At 42.8% G+C, this 17,073-nt stretch overlaps 1 protein-coding gene across 2 annotated transcripts in view; it reads right to left on the bottom strand.

Annotated features, from left to right (window-relative positions):
• Positions 1-17,073, bottom strand: part of CSGALNACT2 (chondroitin sulfate N-acetylgalactosaminyltransferase 2) — a 107,822-nt gene that overhangs the window by 57,299 nt on the left and 33,450 nt on the right. The window contains exon 1 of one of the 2 annotated variants that reach the window (XM_073596845.1): positions 6,160-6,507. The exons of the other annotated variant lie outside the window; for it this stretch is intronic. The gene's annotated coding sequence lies outside the window, so the exon portion shown is untranslated. Of the gene's footprint in view, positions 1-6,159; positions 6,508-17,073 lie in introns of those variants that run through there. 2 annotated transcript variants of the gene reach the window in all.

Here is a 17,073-nt window from a genome sequence, read left to right as displayed (position 1 = left end):
TCTAGATTTAGACTCAAGAGGCCATATTGTCAATCAATTCTGATAAACCAAACATCTGCATGCACGTCAGAGAAATAATCATGATTCAGGTTGATAAAGGGATTATTTTTATTACAAATCCTTTACTACAAAATGACATGTGTACAACCAGCCTGCTCATACATGGATCAAAATGTGGCTTGTCCCTGATGAACAGGCCAAATTTCGAGTTCTCTTTAACATTTGATCCTAAATTTTTAACCCTTTGTAAAGGCAGACAATCTCATTAGTTCTACTAGATTTGAGTACTATCTGCCTGCACAGCACAGACATGGTTAATTATGGTAGACACAGATTCCCAGCCCTCTCATAATTGAAGAGAAAGAAAGTAACAATTTTGCTGGAAGTTCGAGAAAGCAGGATTAAAAAAGAAAAAAGAAAAAAAAGGTAAGTTGCAATTTTGAAATATTTTGCAGTTATACTATGTAAATGCGAACATAAAAAAGGTAACAAAAATAATGTAGGTATTGTCCAAATTTGGCTGCAAAAGTGGAAATGCCCTTTAATTACATGGCAACAGCAAACCTTCATCCGATTGGCTGGAAGAGGTTAAATGTGAACACACACACACATGAACTCCAGCCAAACATTTCTTCCAACACAGCAGCGGGAAGGGTTAGAACTTCTGTTACATTTGTATTTATGTCTGTGTCCCAACTGGAAACTATTCCCTCTCTTTGGGAGACAACACAGGAAATTTCCTTTAAAATTAGGGGAAAATCTAATTTTGCCAGCTTCCCCCTGAACAGTTTTCATTGGAGGATTTCTTCATCTCCTGTTCTGACCATAACAGTATACAAGAGAAGAAAGTGAAGAATGAATCTCTTAAAGCGGTACATCGTTTAGGAGATATTCACCCTGCATGCAGCCCCTGACGTCAGAGGTGCATGCGCTCTGAAGGTCCGGCATATCGTGCCGAAACTTCAGAGCTGCTTGCCTACACTGTGACGTCATCAAGGTTCCGGCCACTCACAGCGCCAGAGCCTGCAAACCCAGAAATAACACCCGGGGAACATGTTGACCCCTCAGCGGTGACTGGGCAATGCTGTGGTGACATCGTTCTAAGATAAGTATTTCATAATGAGCTAGTATGCCATGCATACTAACTCATTATTGCCTTTGTCTTACAGGGGGGTTTTTTTGGGCATACAACCGCTTTAAAGTTGAACTCCGTGATAAGCAAATTTTTGTGTGCTTTGTGTATTTCTTCCAGATCTGTGCAGTAATCCAATGTGACACTTTGCCTCTGTGCAGGAGCTTCCTGTAATAAAGACCGGTCACTGCAGCTCTCTCATCTTGTGCAGGGTGAATGGTCCTGTCTCCGCCCCCTCATGTGGTCCCTCCCACAGCTCTGCTCGCTGCACAGGCTATGTACAGCACAGGGATGATGTCACTGTAACTTTACAAGGTAATATCTGGGTTTACAAAGCCATTTGGTGCACACAAAGTGGCTTTATATCCTAGTAGAAGAGTTTGGGAAAAAAGACCTGTCCGAGTACTGCATGCATGCTGAAAACAGCTGAAGCTGGACATTGCTAACCTTGGGTTATTCGGAGGATTTAAACCAAATGCGGACGAACGGCTGCTGAAACATACATCATTCTGTACTGTATCTTCCTTGGAGACCTTACAGCTGGTATATCCCAATTTGCATTTGACCTTCTATAATAGAGGGTCCACCTGTTGTGGTAAGAGCACATTCTGACTTCAATGTTGGTGACGTCACATGGTGGAGGATTTCTTTGGATTTGCTTCCCAAAGCACATTCATTTGATGTCCTTTCAAATTATTTATTCAATCCATATTTGGACTGATTTGATCAAATTTTTAGCCTTTTATGTTATTTAAGGTTTAATTAGCGCAACTCATCTATATATTTTAGCGTCTAATCTGCATCAAAAACAAAATGGACAGTGTTTAACACAGGGCTTGACAAATTTGCTTTGAATTTAGGAGCCAGCTAAAAAAGTTAGGAGGCAGTTTTTTTTTTGACTGGTAGGCATTTGTTATCAACAAGGATGGCCAACCATTGACCTCTAAAGGGGGTCGCTGATAAATGGGGACTCTGATATAATGGGGGGGGGGGTTCTATATCTATAAGGGGGGTGCTAATATGAAGGGACCCTGATCTAATGGTGGAGTCTATAAGGGGGGTGCTAATATGAACAGACTCTGATCTAATGGGGGGGGGGGGGGGGTCTCTATGCTGCCTGTCCTAAAATTGCAGGAGACATCAGGCGGGGAACACCTATTGTTGGGACAATGTGGTCAGAGTCATGCATTCGTGTCACACAGTGTCCCCCCCCCCTCCTCATACACTCCTCTCACACAAAGTCCCCCCTTCTCTGTTCCTGTTGGTGGGGCTCCTGGGATGTCTCTCACCTGGGAATTCAAGTTCAGCCAGCTTCTGGGCCCCAACTCCAGGCTGCATTACCTGCAGGGCTCGGCCAGGTTACTCTCGGCCATCAGACAGAGCTGGGGCACACTGTCGGCTCCTCCGTGCATCATGCTCGCCCTTTTCCCAGCCAGCCAAATCGCAGAAGATGCTGTCCCCAGCTCGCCTCTCAATTTGAGGGGGGGGGGTCAAATGGGGGCAGGAAGCTCCGGCAAATAGAGAGGGGAGAAGCTGACGGGCTGCCCAATCATCATTCCCCCATGCAAGGTAGTGATACGCAGCCATTGGTGGAGAGAAAGTGAGGAGCTCAATGGACGGCTGCCCAGGGAGTTGCTCACGCCTGGTGCCACTGCCAGCGGTGGATAGGCTGGTGGGAGCCCAGGCGCTGGGACCCGGTTTCTGGCCGCCGTGGGTGCCTGGGCTTTGTCAAACCCTGGTTTAACATGGGATTCCAATAGCCCTATTTTGTTCCAGTGCAGCGAACAAAACTAGAACATGTTGCATTTTTTCTGTATGGAACGCATCTGGAAGGCAGCAAAATGCATCAAAAATAAGGAAGTTGATAGCCAGTAGCCAATATCTGCCCTAGCGTGAGTTTTTGTCCGTCGGACTAGCATACAGACGAGCGGACTTTGACCGGTCTCGAGTCCATCGGAAGGATTTGAAACATGTTCCAAATCTAAAGTCCGTCAGATTTTCGACTGAAAAAGTCCGCTGCAAATCTGATGAAGCCCACACACGGTCGAATTGTCCGCCAGACTCGGTCCGTCGGACCAGCCCGGTCGAAAAGTACGCTCGTGTGTACGCGTCATTATAGCCAAGCCTCGTTCTTAATCCGATGTTCCCACGACAACCGCCGCTCGTTGCCGAGTTTGCTGAGTTACTTATAATAGCGAAGCACGATTGCATCTGTATGCTTGTCAGTCCTGCTGCAGCTGATCGCCGCTCTAGAATGCAGCATGATTGACAAGGTTAATCCCCCCCATGTGACATCACACTGTCACATGGAGAGTACCAGGAACTAGAAAACACTGCAGTCTTGCAAGCTTAAAGGGCTGTGCCCCTGGGAGAGGAAATCCCATTCAGGGCACCATGTCAGTGGATGGACTGTACACAGAGCATGGCGTTAATTTAAGGAAAAGGACGTGCATGCGCTGGTGACGTCATTAATCAAAACGGGACAGATTACAGCAAAACAAAATAAGTAAGGAGACAATTATTAGCAGCAATCATGAGTATTTTTTATGAGGATTACAATGCAATAAAGTTGTTAGGGAGGGTTTACAACCACTTTAAGGTTCCAGCCCTTTCCACTCTTCACAAAATATATCTTGGCTGTCAAGGTGTGAATGACAGTGGTGAGACAAATGTGGGGCAGACTGTAGTGACTAACCATAGCTGTAAACTGTGATAAGGATGATGTAGTGTTAATGATGCATGTTACGTTTAATTGGTTCCTGTTCCTATGAGAAAAGGGAAACGCCTTGGAAAACCCAAAGAATAAATCAGATCCACTGCTAACTGCCCCAAGGGAAGTCCTACATGGCCTGATTGTAACCCAATCCTCACAGTGAGCCATCATATCAGGCCTTCTATGCCGCACTTAACAGAACTACACTTCATCTGAGCACCACAAGCCAAAAACACGATTTAATTCCTTTTTTTATTACTTAACACAAACTCCTCCATCCATCTCTCTATGCTTTATTTTGCTGTGAAAAACTTTTAAAAAACACCCCCTAGCATTTCTGGCTGTGTCCATCTTAAGTAAGGGCAGATGAATCATGTAGCATTTTTTTCCTGGAGTCCATCTGCCCTTAGCTCAGGCATGCATGAGGACTTGCTTAGCTGAGAAAACCCTTCCTACCCACCTGAAAACTCCTGGGATGTATGACAAAATTTACCTAGGCCTGGAAACCATGAAGTATCTGTGAAATGAAAAAAAAAAAAAAAAAGTTTAACCACTTCAATACGGGGCACTTTCACCCCCATCCTGCCCAGGTCAATTGTTAACTCTCGCACAATCATGCAACACTGTACCCAAATAAGATTTTCATCATTTTTGGGGACACAGAGCTTTTTACTGGTGGTATTTAATCACCGCTGGGTTTTTTTATTTTTTGCTAAACAAATCAAAAAAAAAAAAAAAAAAAAAAAAGAAGGACAGAAAATTTGGGGGAAAAAAAAAAAAAAAAAAAAAAAGGTTTTCTTAGTTTCTATTATTACATTTTGCAAAAAAGTAATTTTTCTCCTTCATTGATAAACACTGATGGGCACTGATTATCAGGACATGGATGGTCAGCGCCCTGATAATCAGTGTAAACAGTGTGCTGACAGGCTTGGCGGTTATCGGCTCTCCTTTCCTCACACAGACACAGCGTGTGAGAAAAGAACTGCCGATAACTGGAAAGTCTGTTTACATGTGATCAACTGTGATTGGATACATCTGATCACAAGGTAAAGGGCTGCTGTGATTGGCCTTTTACCCCGATTTGTGACCAGCTGTGTTTGAAGGACACAGTGGTCACAGAGCGTGCCTGATGCGTGCCGCAGGGGGGAGGGCATCTATAGTACCATGCTGTAGCTGTCTTTTGTCTATAGCGCGGTACCAAATCGTTAAGTAAATGTGACATACTTACCTATCTGTTTACTAATGCTAGCAGCATAAGGATTAAAAAATATAGTCAATCATATTACCTAATCACTGCTCCACGGAAAAAGCCAATTTCTGCCAATAATCTCTGTGTGACACAACAAAGAGGTACAGCTGATGTAGCCATACGAGGGCGGAAGGTGTGCCCCATATAGCCTTTAGCTGACCTGTAGAATTTAATTCCGAATTCTTCGTTTTTGAAACGTTTGCTAATTTTCTAATGAATAGCGGGGTCACAGCGATGTTCATGATGAGAAAATTTAAAAGGAGCAGGATGGAGAATTTTTTCTTGAATGAAAAAATTTCAAACAATGCATGTGGTTTTGGTTCAGGAAATACCATTCAAACCAAAATCAAATTCTAAAAGCAAACTAAATTTAAAGCACTTCCAGACAAGATGCGGCAAGTCTCTGTTTGCATCATCGAATGTACGGCAGATGTTTCCGGGGAGAATGATCGTTAGAAAATCTACTAGTGTATGGCCAGCTTTTGCACGATTGTCGTTATACCTTTCTATAGCTAGAAGCACAATAGAATGAATGATGCCAAATATGACAACGAAACAACCGACAGACTAAGCAGCCCATACATACTGAATGATAAGATAGTATATACCGAATGTTCCTTTCTATAAAACAGTTTCCACTCTATATCAACAGGAGGAAAAGCACAGAAATAATAGAGAATGGAAAGAAAAGAAGCAATGTGTATTAGTTGCCCACAATCTACACTGCCATCACTTATTTACCTTTTAAAGGACACGTCCACTAGTGTGATCTGCCAGCAAGTCCAAGATCTACAATCGTCAATCCAGTGACCGGCCATCCACAGAATTTCAACATTCAGCTGTTTTTACTGGCTAAAGTCCCTGATCCCTACGCAGACATAGAGCAAGGACAATACACTACACATGGCAAAGTCTAACAAAAGCTGGCATTGTGTTCCAACTAAAAATATTCTCGTGAAGAATAAATATCAATTACTGTCAGTTAACAGAACGAGTTTCAGCTGGTTTAATAAAAAGGATAATGTCTCCAAATACCAAGACGTCTTCCCCAGTGCTCCCAGTTACCTCCATCGTCCCAGGCTGTGTTCGGGTCACTCGGCTCCTGCAGTAGCTGCTGCCGCTCTTGTAATTCAACTCTACAGCATACTAGAGAAGTGCTGTGAGCAGCAATTCTTTCCTCGCACACACCATGACCACAGGGACCCGTGCAGTGGGAAGGGATTAACCCATTTCATGCTCCCGAGACCTAAAATGCACCCATGTGGAGTTTAAGTAGAGCTCCGGTCTGGACAATAGGCTCACCAAAACTTTCCATTTAAAGGACAGAGTCACCAATTCCAGCATAAACACACAACTGGACTGCCAATTACAGTTTTCTGATGCATGCAGCCATTCTCAGCCAGGGTTCTGTAGAACTCTAGGCCTTCTCAAGAGGTTTCTGGGGTTCCTTGAGTTTTTGCTAATTGATCTCCCCCAATTTGGTGGTGCCTTGATAGCTCTAAGTCCAATGTTGCTTGGCAGTGCCAGCAGCATGACACCAAGGATCTTTTTAGCTGGCTGGAAGGGTGGTATTCTGGCCAACTCTCAAAGGGGGCGTTCTTCCTTGACCACCAAGTTCAGGGCATTTTTCCCACTAACCCCCAATGACTTAATTTAACAGGGGTTCCCTGAGACCTAATAATTATTTTAAGGCCACCTCTGGGTAAATGAGAAATGCTGGTTACGGGCATCAGATCTGCTGTGATGGTATTTGCAAATATTAGATCGCCATCAGGTGAATCTTGTAAAATTGGATCTTCTAAGCCATACATAGGTTGAATTCTGAATGAATTTTCTTTCGAAAATCTGAGAAATTGTGCATTTTGTGATCCAATGGTGCCACCATTGATTTTGAAATTCGGCCAACCAAGCCTTTTAATCTCACCTCATGTTGCTACAGAAAATAATTTTTGTGGCTTGGGAATCTTTTCTTTCCAGGTCACAGCTCATGCGCATTTCTTTTTCGAGTAGATTTCTCGCACGATTTTCCCATCATTGATTATAAATGTGTTAGTTTTTCGAAAAATTTCCAAAATGCTTGATCACTCATATTCGATGGCTGCACGAAAATTGACCATTGCTGCAGCCCACTAATGGTGCAAAATTCAAAATGAAAATTCTTAGTTACGATTTTCTAAAGAAAATTCTTTCGGGATTCAACTTATGCATGGCAAGCTTTAGGCTGGTCATATCAATATGCTCTAATGAAAGACTAGAGTTATCTCCTCAGCCACTAGTCAGTAACACGCAGTACATGAACAAACAATCTTGGATCTAAGAGCGAGAGAGAGAGCAGCATAGACTGTAGGAAGTCATTAGATCCATCCGTTAGGCCTCATGTACATGGGCGTCTGGGGCCCTACAATGTACCTTTTGTACCACCACCCCCTCCCTGTAGAATGTAAGCTCTACGAGCAGGGCCCTCCTGTACCTTTTGTATTGAACTGTACTGTAATCGTGTTGTCTCCCCTATACATTGTAAAGCGCTGCGTAAACTGTTGGCGCTATATAAATCATGTATTATAATAATAATATAATAATTTAAAGCACATCTCCCCACCAAGGAGCTACAGGTACAGATCAATGACTGTATGGAGATATATGCCAGGTATTTGCATAAACACAAGAGACAGGCTGCATACGGGGTTGCACATCTGAACGCATGTGCATATTTACACAAGTACCCACATAAAGCCATTGATTTCTATTGTGGGCTGTACGTAACACCTCTGGCACCGGGGCATGGATATACACTTTAATTTTTACATTGTACAGCCCCATACACCTGTGCGCATAAGGTCTTAGAGCAGGGTCTCTCAACTAGGGTTTATGGAGCCCTAAGGTTCCTCCAGGAGGTTTCTAGGGGTTCCCAGAACAATGAGCAATGTCTGCCTCTCAGATAAGTTCCTACTGACACCATTAATCTTTTTAGCTATCCTTAAGGGGGTAATTTTTCCCAATGATCACAAGTGTGAGGAGCATTCTTCCCACTGACCATCACACTAATGTATCACGAGTTGTAGATATAGTCATTTTTAGCAGGGGCTCCCTGATACCAGAAAGTTATTTCAAGGATTTCTCTGTGTTAAAAAGATTCAGAAAGGCTGCCTTCGAGATTTAATTCAAATTCTGTCCCAGTGGAAGTTGTCACCATGACAAATAGTGCATCTACCCACACCTAACAGAGGTTCTTATCCTTCCTTACGCTACAAACACCGCAAAAGAGAAAAGTCTTGACTAGAACTATTCTTTAAGGCTGGGTTCACACTTCTCCAACCCTGTGCATTGTGTCCACTGTTAGGCTAGGTTCACACTGCTGCGAATTCTATTGCGAATTTGAGCCGTTGCGATCGCTCAAATTCGCAAGTCATTTAAATTACATAGATTAACATTAGTGCCGTTCACATCGACGCGTTGCGAATATAACCTGCGTGAAAAAAAGGTCCTGTGCGAGTTTACTGCGTTGCGTTGCGAATTTAGTCTCCATAGACATCAATGTAAATCGTTCTTGAATCGCATTGATTGGTTCACATATGTGCGAATTCCACCACACTACTCTCCACAAAAACCAGGAAGTACACAGGAAGTTAAGACCCTTTTTTTTTTTACATTATGATTCCATTGGCTAGACTATCAATCGCAGCTATATCCAATTCCTGAAATTCGCGGTAAAATCGCGGTAAATTCGCGGTAAAATCGCGGTAAATTCGCGGTAAAATCGGGGTAAATTCGCACTGCAGCAGTGTGAACCTAGCCTTAATGTGCATTGCATCGAGGCAGTCACTTAAATAGGTTGCAAACGAGCCAAAAAATAAACATTCCACATTTCTTTCGACACAACGCATGTTACCTGTGGTGCGCTGTAGGCATGCGTGTCAGAGCTCCATTGCCTTAGTGCATTGGGGCGCCATTAAAAAAAAAAAATCAATGGCACCGCAACAAGCTAGTGTACATATTGTAACGCATATGATTGTGAAAGTGTGTGTTCGGCCTTCCACCTCACAGAAATGGATGTCCATAATTTACATACAGTGGGTATAGAAAAGAATCACCCCCTTTAAAATAATCAAATTTTGTTGCTTTGCAGCCTTAAAGACACAGTTTTTGTTTTATCCAGCTGCATTTACTCCATGCAACTTATAACATCCAAGTGAAAGATAGAACACCAATGAAAAAAACACAATCACCGAGTTGGAAAAAGGATCACTCCCTTATGTCAGTATTTTGTTGAACCACCTTTTGCTTTAATTACAGCTTTTAGTCTGTTGGGATATGTCTCTACTACCTTTGCACATCTAGACTTCGCAATATTTGCCCACTCTTCTTTGCAGAACTGCTCAAGTTCAGTTAAATTTGAAAGGAACTAGGAAAGGAACTGTGTTATTGGCAGGATCATCAGATAAAAATATTGAGCATATATCACCTATGATGTTTCCACCCAAGTTCCAACTTCAACAGGGGTGCCAACTATGCACTTCATTCATCTTACTGCAGGGAAACAAAAAGCTGCTGAAATTCCAGATCTAGAGCATGGGTCTCAAACTGGTTTCCCTCCAGCTGTTCCATCACTACAAGTCCCATCATGCCTCTGCCTGTGGTAATCATGCTTGTAACTGTCACCTTGCAATGCCTCATGGAACCTGTAGTTTCACAACAGCTAGAGGGCCGCCAGTTTGAGAGCCCTGATCTAGAGTAATATGTGTCACCTTTATGGCAACAGAGCAACCGGTAACGAATGCCGCTGCTAGACGTCCACGTGAGGCGCTACACAGGATTATCTTTAACATTTACCTCTATAGCTACAAATGACTAGAGTCAGGAAAATTGTATCGCTGCCAAAATGAGACTCCCAACTGGAAGAATCCAAAGAATTAGTAACCCAGAAATGTTGCAACTCTTGGAACACCGGCAGACTGAAGTACTATCAAAGTTTCACACTTCGTCCCAAATGCAACTCGTAAAAAAGAAAAAAAAAAAAAAAAAAAAAATTACAAGTGTCTACCCTCCTGTTGCATTCTACAAATTGTAACAAAAAACTTAAATCAATCATGAGAAGCACCCCCAATGGAGACCCCAAGTCCCAACGAGCCATTCAATGTGAACTCTTTCCACATAGTGTGGAGGGCCCAAAACTACTAGAATCACAAGTACAAAGATTCTGATCATAAAGACTAAAATAAATAAATAAAGGGCATGGACTACCTTTTAGTACACCAGACCACTAAAAATAAATATCGTAAATGTACATTATGTAAAGTGCTGAATAAAGTGTCAGGACTATGTGACCAAGTTCACACTACAGCATTCTCCAAAGTCATCTATGGTGGATTGCGGCGCAGAGAGTAGCTAAGCTGTGCTTTCCATGTGTTCAGAAGGTAAACCTGGCGCCTCCTGAATGCCTAATTTTTTTCTCTTCTCTTTGTGGACTTGCAACTTTGAACAGGACTAACATGTCGCAGACCCTTGGCTCGCAGTTGTGTCATAGCCGTATTGATTTGAAAGGGCAAGTTTCACAGTCTGTGGTGCCCACCAACGCGACAAGCCAAGTTAAAGTTGTCACAGCTGCAACGCAAAGCATTATGACTGTGGCATGTGTACAGCCCCCCCCCCGGCCGGATGTTAGATTTTTGGTGGGCAGTAAAACCGCAGCTCAACCTGTTTTTATTGCATCCTGACTTCCCTCATGAAAGGGGCCTATAAATGTCTGTAATAAATAAACACATTTTAATGAACACCTACGAGATGTGCACAATCCATTCGGTTTAACGATTACCTCTTTAATCAGAGTCCTGGGAGACCCCCCAGCATACTTCCACCCCCCACTCCAAACCGTTGCTGTATGTGGAAAAGAGATTAACAGCTGGACTCATGTAGTACAATACAATAATCCTGTGTTGTGGTATCAGCCTAATGCAAGGATTTTATCAATCTTTCCCATTGTTATGCATTTATCTGGCCTTCAAGAAAAGAAAATGGTGCACTATATTTCATTTTTGATAAAAATAATCACTTTATTTTGCACAGCTGGCAGCAATATTGGCATGTGTTTGGAGATTCCGTAGTTTGAACTTGCTGGAACAAAATCCACTGCCAATAACTACATGCTGCTAATCACTGAAATCAAAGAATTGCATCTGAAGAAGTATTTATTTTATTGGAAGAGGTAATAAAATTCATCAGGCAAAGTTTTCAAACGTGAATGTCCATGGACCCCTTTAGCCCTAGTTTAAAGTGGTTGTAAACCCTTATATATAGTGAAGGGACTAACCTCAGGTGATAGAGATTAAACAAATCCTCCTACATAAGTTGTACCTGTATATTTACAACTGTCTTTCCCCTACAGCCATTCAAAGTGCAGAATTTACACAGGATCTCTCAGCTCTGAAAAGCAGGGGGTGGAGAGCTGAAGTTCTACCAGTGAGAAGAGCTCAGAGCTGACTGGAGGGAAGGGACACACCCACCTCCACAAAGCATACAGGAACAGAGCTGAGGCTGTCAATCTACTGGAGCTCCCTCCCCTGTCACCATTTTTCTCTTGGTGTCAGGAAATCTTTTCAGAAGTGACTCATGCTGATACAAGAGGAATGAGGCAGCAGACAAAATTGACACTTAGTGCTCTGGATTGAGACAAGTACACACTATACAGGGATATGCATTGTTCATATTTCATGTCTGAGGTTAACAACCACATTAAGAGAAGGCTATAGACCTTAGATAACAGCTGGATGTGTAGTAGACATGCTTGAGTCATCCAAAAGTATGTCTACAAAGAAAGGGGAAGACGACAGACAGCTACTGGTATTCTTTAATTTTAGGTAAGATGTCTGGGCAAGGTGTCCAAATTATCGATCTCACAAAAGACGTCAGTCATAGGGTGTCTTCTGTGCCCAAAGACTTAGAACTGTATCCCAATCTCACCAACATGGCCACCTTTACAACAATGACGGCCCAACACAATGCAAGCTGGGCAATCAACTACCTTACAGAGAAAGACTGTGCAGCGGTATCTGCAGACATAACAATGGCTGCCAATTTGAAAGACAATCATCTATAGATGATTCAATCCACACATAGTTAAGTATCCATCTGGCTTTCTCTGACTTCTTAGGGCAGTGATCTCAAAACTTCGGTCTGCAAGCCAGATGTGCCTTTTTGCTTGACTTTATCTGGCCCTTGGGGCGCCATTGCTTCCACAGGCACCAATGATGGGGCACCATTGCTCCCACAGGCACCAATGGTGGGGCGCCATTCCTCCCTTAAATACCAACAATGGGACATTTTTCCTCCCACTAGAACCAAGGATGCTGCACTATTTACTCCCACTGACGCCAGGGCATTTTCTACTCCCACTGGCCACAGTCCGGCTCCCCTAAAGCCCGAAGGACAGTAGACTGGTCCTTTGTTTAGAAAGTTTGGAGACCCCTGCTTTAAGTTATAAAACTGAAGGTCGGATGGGACAAATATACAGCCTTCCCTATTGGTCCTCCTTTTTCTGATGACTACCTAAGGGGTTCTAACCTACAAACGACTCAATCTTTCAAGTACCTGGGTATTCAGATCCATAATGAGCTCTCCAAATATGAAGACCTTAATATTACACGAATAATCAAACAGATGAAGGACAAACTTTGCACATGGTCAACACTACCTCTGAACCATATAGGCCGCATTAATATTTTTAAAATTATTTATTTGCCAACATTTTTATATTGCTTTAGAGCTGCTTCGTTTTTTATTACTAAAAAACTCTTTTTGATAATTTAATCCACCCTATCCTCTTTCCTATGGAATAATACCCAACCAGGAATTGCAAAGTCATCTCTACAGGCATCTAAATTAAAGGGAGGTCTTGCTGACCCAAATTTACATAACTATTTTATTGCGTCCCAACCTGCCTATGTTTACGATTGGTTGCACTCTGACCCTCAGACCCCATCCACTGCTCTCCTGTTAGCCTTCTTTGGCCCTGCTGCCTCTCTCAAAGATGAGTTGCATGGTTTTCAAGCCTGGAGAGAAGGGGATAAAAGGCTTACGACCACGGTTCAGGGAATGTCACCACAAACTCCCCCCTGGAAAAACCCCAGCCTCCCTGAGCTCTATGGGCACCCATGCTCGCAACGGTGGGTTCACTTTAAAGTCACCCATCTCTCACATATTGTTTGTGGGAATAATTTTTTGTCCTTTGGGGGGGTGGGGGGTCATGGCATTGACCATAAATTCTTTCAAATACTTATTACTCCGACATGCCATCCAGATGCAGCTCGGGTCCCTGACTATAGAGCTTACAGAGTCTCCAATGGAAGACCTACTATCCGATCCTGAACTTACTAAATTAGTAACAACCTTTTATAGTCATCTTTCCTTGGTGGGTGCGGACCCCATTTCAGAACTCATATGATAAATGGTTGGTGTTAATGCCCGAGCTCACTGAGGAGGGTTGGGAAGAAGCCACCGAGGTCTGTTTTCAGGATATAATTAGCACTGCTGATCAATTTATTCAATTTAAATTTATTCATCATCTATACTATACACCATCTAAGCTGGCTCGTATGGGTTTAGGAATCGCTGCAGTCTGCTCCAGATGTAACCTAGCTAATGCTGATTTATTTCATATGTTTTGGAGCTGCCCGGGACTGACTTCTTACTGGAAGGAATTGTTTAGGTTTTTTTGACAACCAGCTTGCCCTTCTGCTACCACAGACCCCAAAAGTGGGACTTTTGGGCATATTGAAAGACTTTGTACATAGGACACATGCCCAGACCTTAATTCACACAGTTCTGTACTATGCACGTAAAGTTATATTGTTGCACTGGAAGGATGCTACCTCCCCAACGACTCAAACTTTGCACCGTATTATTAAATGGGGAGCTCCAAAATATAAAGCCAATATATAAAAGTAGAGCATGCTCGAAAAGATTTACCAAAAAGTGTGGCAACCATGGTTGGATGTCTCTAAATCATTTTGGGGTACAGTTTTGTCCTCGCAGCTGAACTGATCAAGATCTGCCTTTAATACTTTGCGGCCATGTATGGTATTAGGTCTTTGCTTTGCAAAGGTTGGGACCGTGGCACTGTGGTATTAGGGTAGAGTGGGACGAGGGTGTGCATGGGTGTGTGTCTACTTTGGTTTGTTTCTTGATAACTGTACCTTTAGGACCCAGTTCATGATGGTCCCATTCCCCGCCACCATTCTTGTTGGTTGTGTGGGAATTTGAAAATATTGAGAAGGTACAATACTTCCCATCGGCCATATGGGTCTAAAAGACATAATATGTTTATTTGCTGCATTTCAATAATGTCTTTGTAGTGTATTATATTGTTTGTTTTTGTGTTTATGAAAAACCATAAACACCTTTAAAAAAAAAAAAATGGTATAAAACAACAATAAAAGGATGCATCTATTTCCTGTGTTATAACCACATATCAAGGGTAGGTGGACCTTGCCATGGAATATTAATTCACAGCAAGGTGGAAACAGGTTCAGTATACCAAATACTGGTCATCTCTGAACCAAATGCATCCAAATGGTAGATGGAAATGGTGGATTTGAGGAATGGCTCTGCTGAAAGCTTGTGTTTTTTCATCTTTTTGGTCTGTCCAATAAATGTGAATTATATCCCCTTGGATAGGAAGAAGGGGGGGTTCTATTTGTTTTACCATATGCGACTTGATTTCCATTGGAAGGTCTATGAACCATGGCCATAAGTTTCAAGCCTTGCGAACAAGTTGGATACCCCGTCTCTACTTCAACTTCAATTATCTACTGTATCTCACTTAAATTTCTTTAGAATTCAAGTCGCAGGATTCTCCTTTCAAGAACCCTGAGTCTGCATCCCAGTCCAGTAGTCTCACTCCACTTTTTTTTTTTTTTTTTTTTTTTTTAAGGTGGATACAAATGAGAAATTCTAGCTGGGAGAAGAAGTTCATCTCATATTATGAGGCAGGTGCAGATATAGGAGTAAATCTGGGAAAAAAAAAACTATGACGTTTCCACAAATGAAGCCTCATCTTTTAGGCTTAACGCATAAGGTGGAGACAGGCTCATGTCGTCATCACGCTACCCCAGAAGCCATTCTGTGAATTAGTGTTGAGGGTATACACAAACTTGTGCCTGGTTGCTGCATCATCCTATATGCCACCTTAGTACAATATTCCTGAATAGTTTAATAAAGCATTATACAGTGAGCACTAGGAATGTCTATTTTGGTCACCGATGGAGGAGAGGAGGAAAAGTGCATTATTGACCTGAGCAAAACGGGTTACAACTGGCAAGCTCAAGACCTCTTACGTGGAGGTCTTTGGAGAGTAAGCGCATTTGTTTGTCTGTGTGGAGACACATGTGGTGCATCTAACAGAAGCAGTGTTGTTGGGTGTCATGGGTACTTTTATGTGTATTGGTTCAAGATACTGCGAAAAATCAATATTACAGAACTTTTTAATATTCATTCACAGTTTATGGACTTATTATGGCACACTAATGCCCCGTACACACGGTCGGACATTGATCGGACATTCAGACAACAAAATCCATGGATTTTTTCCGACGGATGTTGGCTCACACTTGTCTTGCATACACACGGTCACACAAAGGTGTCGGAAAATCCGATCGTTCTGAACGTCGTGACGTAAAACACGTATGTCGGGACTATAAACTGGGCAGTAGCCAATAGCTTTCATCTCTTAATTTATTCTGAGCCTGCATGGCACTTTGTCCGTCGGATTTGTGTACACACGATCGGAATTTCCGACAACGGATTTTGTTGTCTGAAAATTTTATAGCAAGCTCTCAAACTTTGTGTGTCGGAAATTCCCATGGAAAATGTGTGATGGAGCCTACACATGGTCGGAATTTCCGACAACAAGGTCCTATCACACATTTTTCATCGGAAAATCCTATCGTGTGTACAGGGCATAACTGTTTGCTGAAGTTTGTTAGTAGTCTCACTTATACCGGTGCACTGAATAAATCTTTTTTAGTGGATGAATCTAAGTGTTCATCTGCTTAGTAGATCATTTTGTCAAAAGTGGGTTTGGGGTTTTTTTGTTTTTTTTTTTTTTTGAGTGTGTAGTTCATTTTAATGGCTTATGAGAGTAAGGAAAGCTCTTTTCAGTTAGCCTGGACCTGTTCTTGTTTGCAAAAAAAAAAAAAAAAAAAAAAAAAAAAAACAGATATTGAGGAATCCTAATGGCCTTGTGCAGATATCTTCCCACAGGAGCCTTTTATGACAGGGGTGCCCAAGTGCTGGCCCTCCGATGTGGCCCGCGACCTCTTGCTCTGGTTAGGCGGGTCGGCAAGCCAACATTTCGGGGGTTCCCCACCCACTATCCCGGAGCTTCAGTGTTCTGAATGGAGCCAGTGCTAGAGGTAGCACGGCTGCGGAGGGAGCAGAGCCGCATAAGCCGATGCTTCCCGTATAGTGCCGGCTTCTGTCACAGGCGGAGTCATAACATTTGCACTCCGCCTTGGACAGCAACATCCGGCAATACCTGCAAAAAGGGAGATTTCTGAATGGAAGATTATTATTAAAAGGTCAGTTTATATTCTAAAATCACAGGGTATATATGGGCAGATCTCTTCTGCAGTGGTTACTAGGCTGCTTTCTAATTGATCTGCTGGTGCATCTGTGGGTTACCTGCACTGAGCCATAGACTTCTGTTATTACCTGCATGTTTTGTGCATTTTATGGAAGTGCACCACATCTGCAAGAAATAGAATAGAAGTATATGGCAAAGTGCAGCTAACCCACAGGAAAGCCACAGGTGTACTGTGCTGCACCCGCGGTATGGGTAAACCGCAGCACATCAGTGTGAAAGCAGCCTTAGGCCCCTTTCACACAATCGGTCCGATCGAGTCCGCCTATCCATTTTGCAGGCGGACCCAATCTAACCCTCCATTCACCTCTATGGAGCGGCAGATGTTACACCCACCTACCTCCAAT

This window comes from Aquarana catesbeiana, linkage group LG08, assembly GCF_042186555.1.
Source record: "Aquarana catesbeiana isolate 2022-GZ linkage group LG08, ASM4218655v1, whole genome shotgun sequence".
In the NCBI taxonomy this organism is placed as follows: domain Eukaryota; kingdom Metazoa; phylum Chordata; class Amphibia; order Anura; family Ranidae; genus Aquarana; species Aquarana catesbeiana.
The sequence above is the reverse complement of the archived record's forward strand: the minus strand, read 5'-3'. Positions and strand labels throughout refer to the sequence as shown.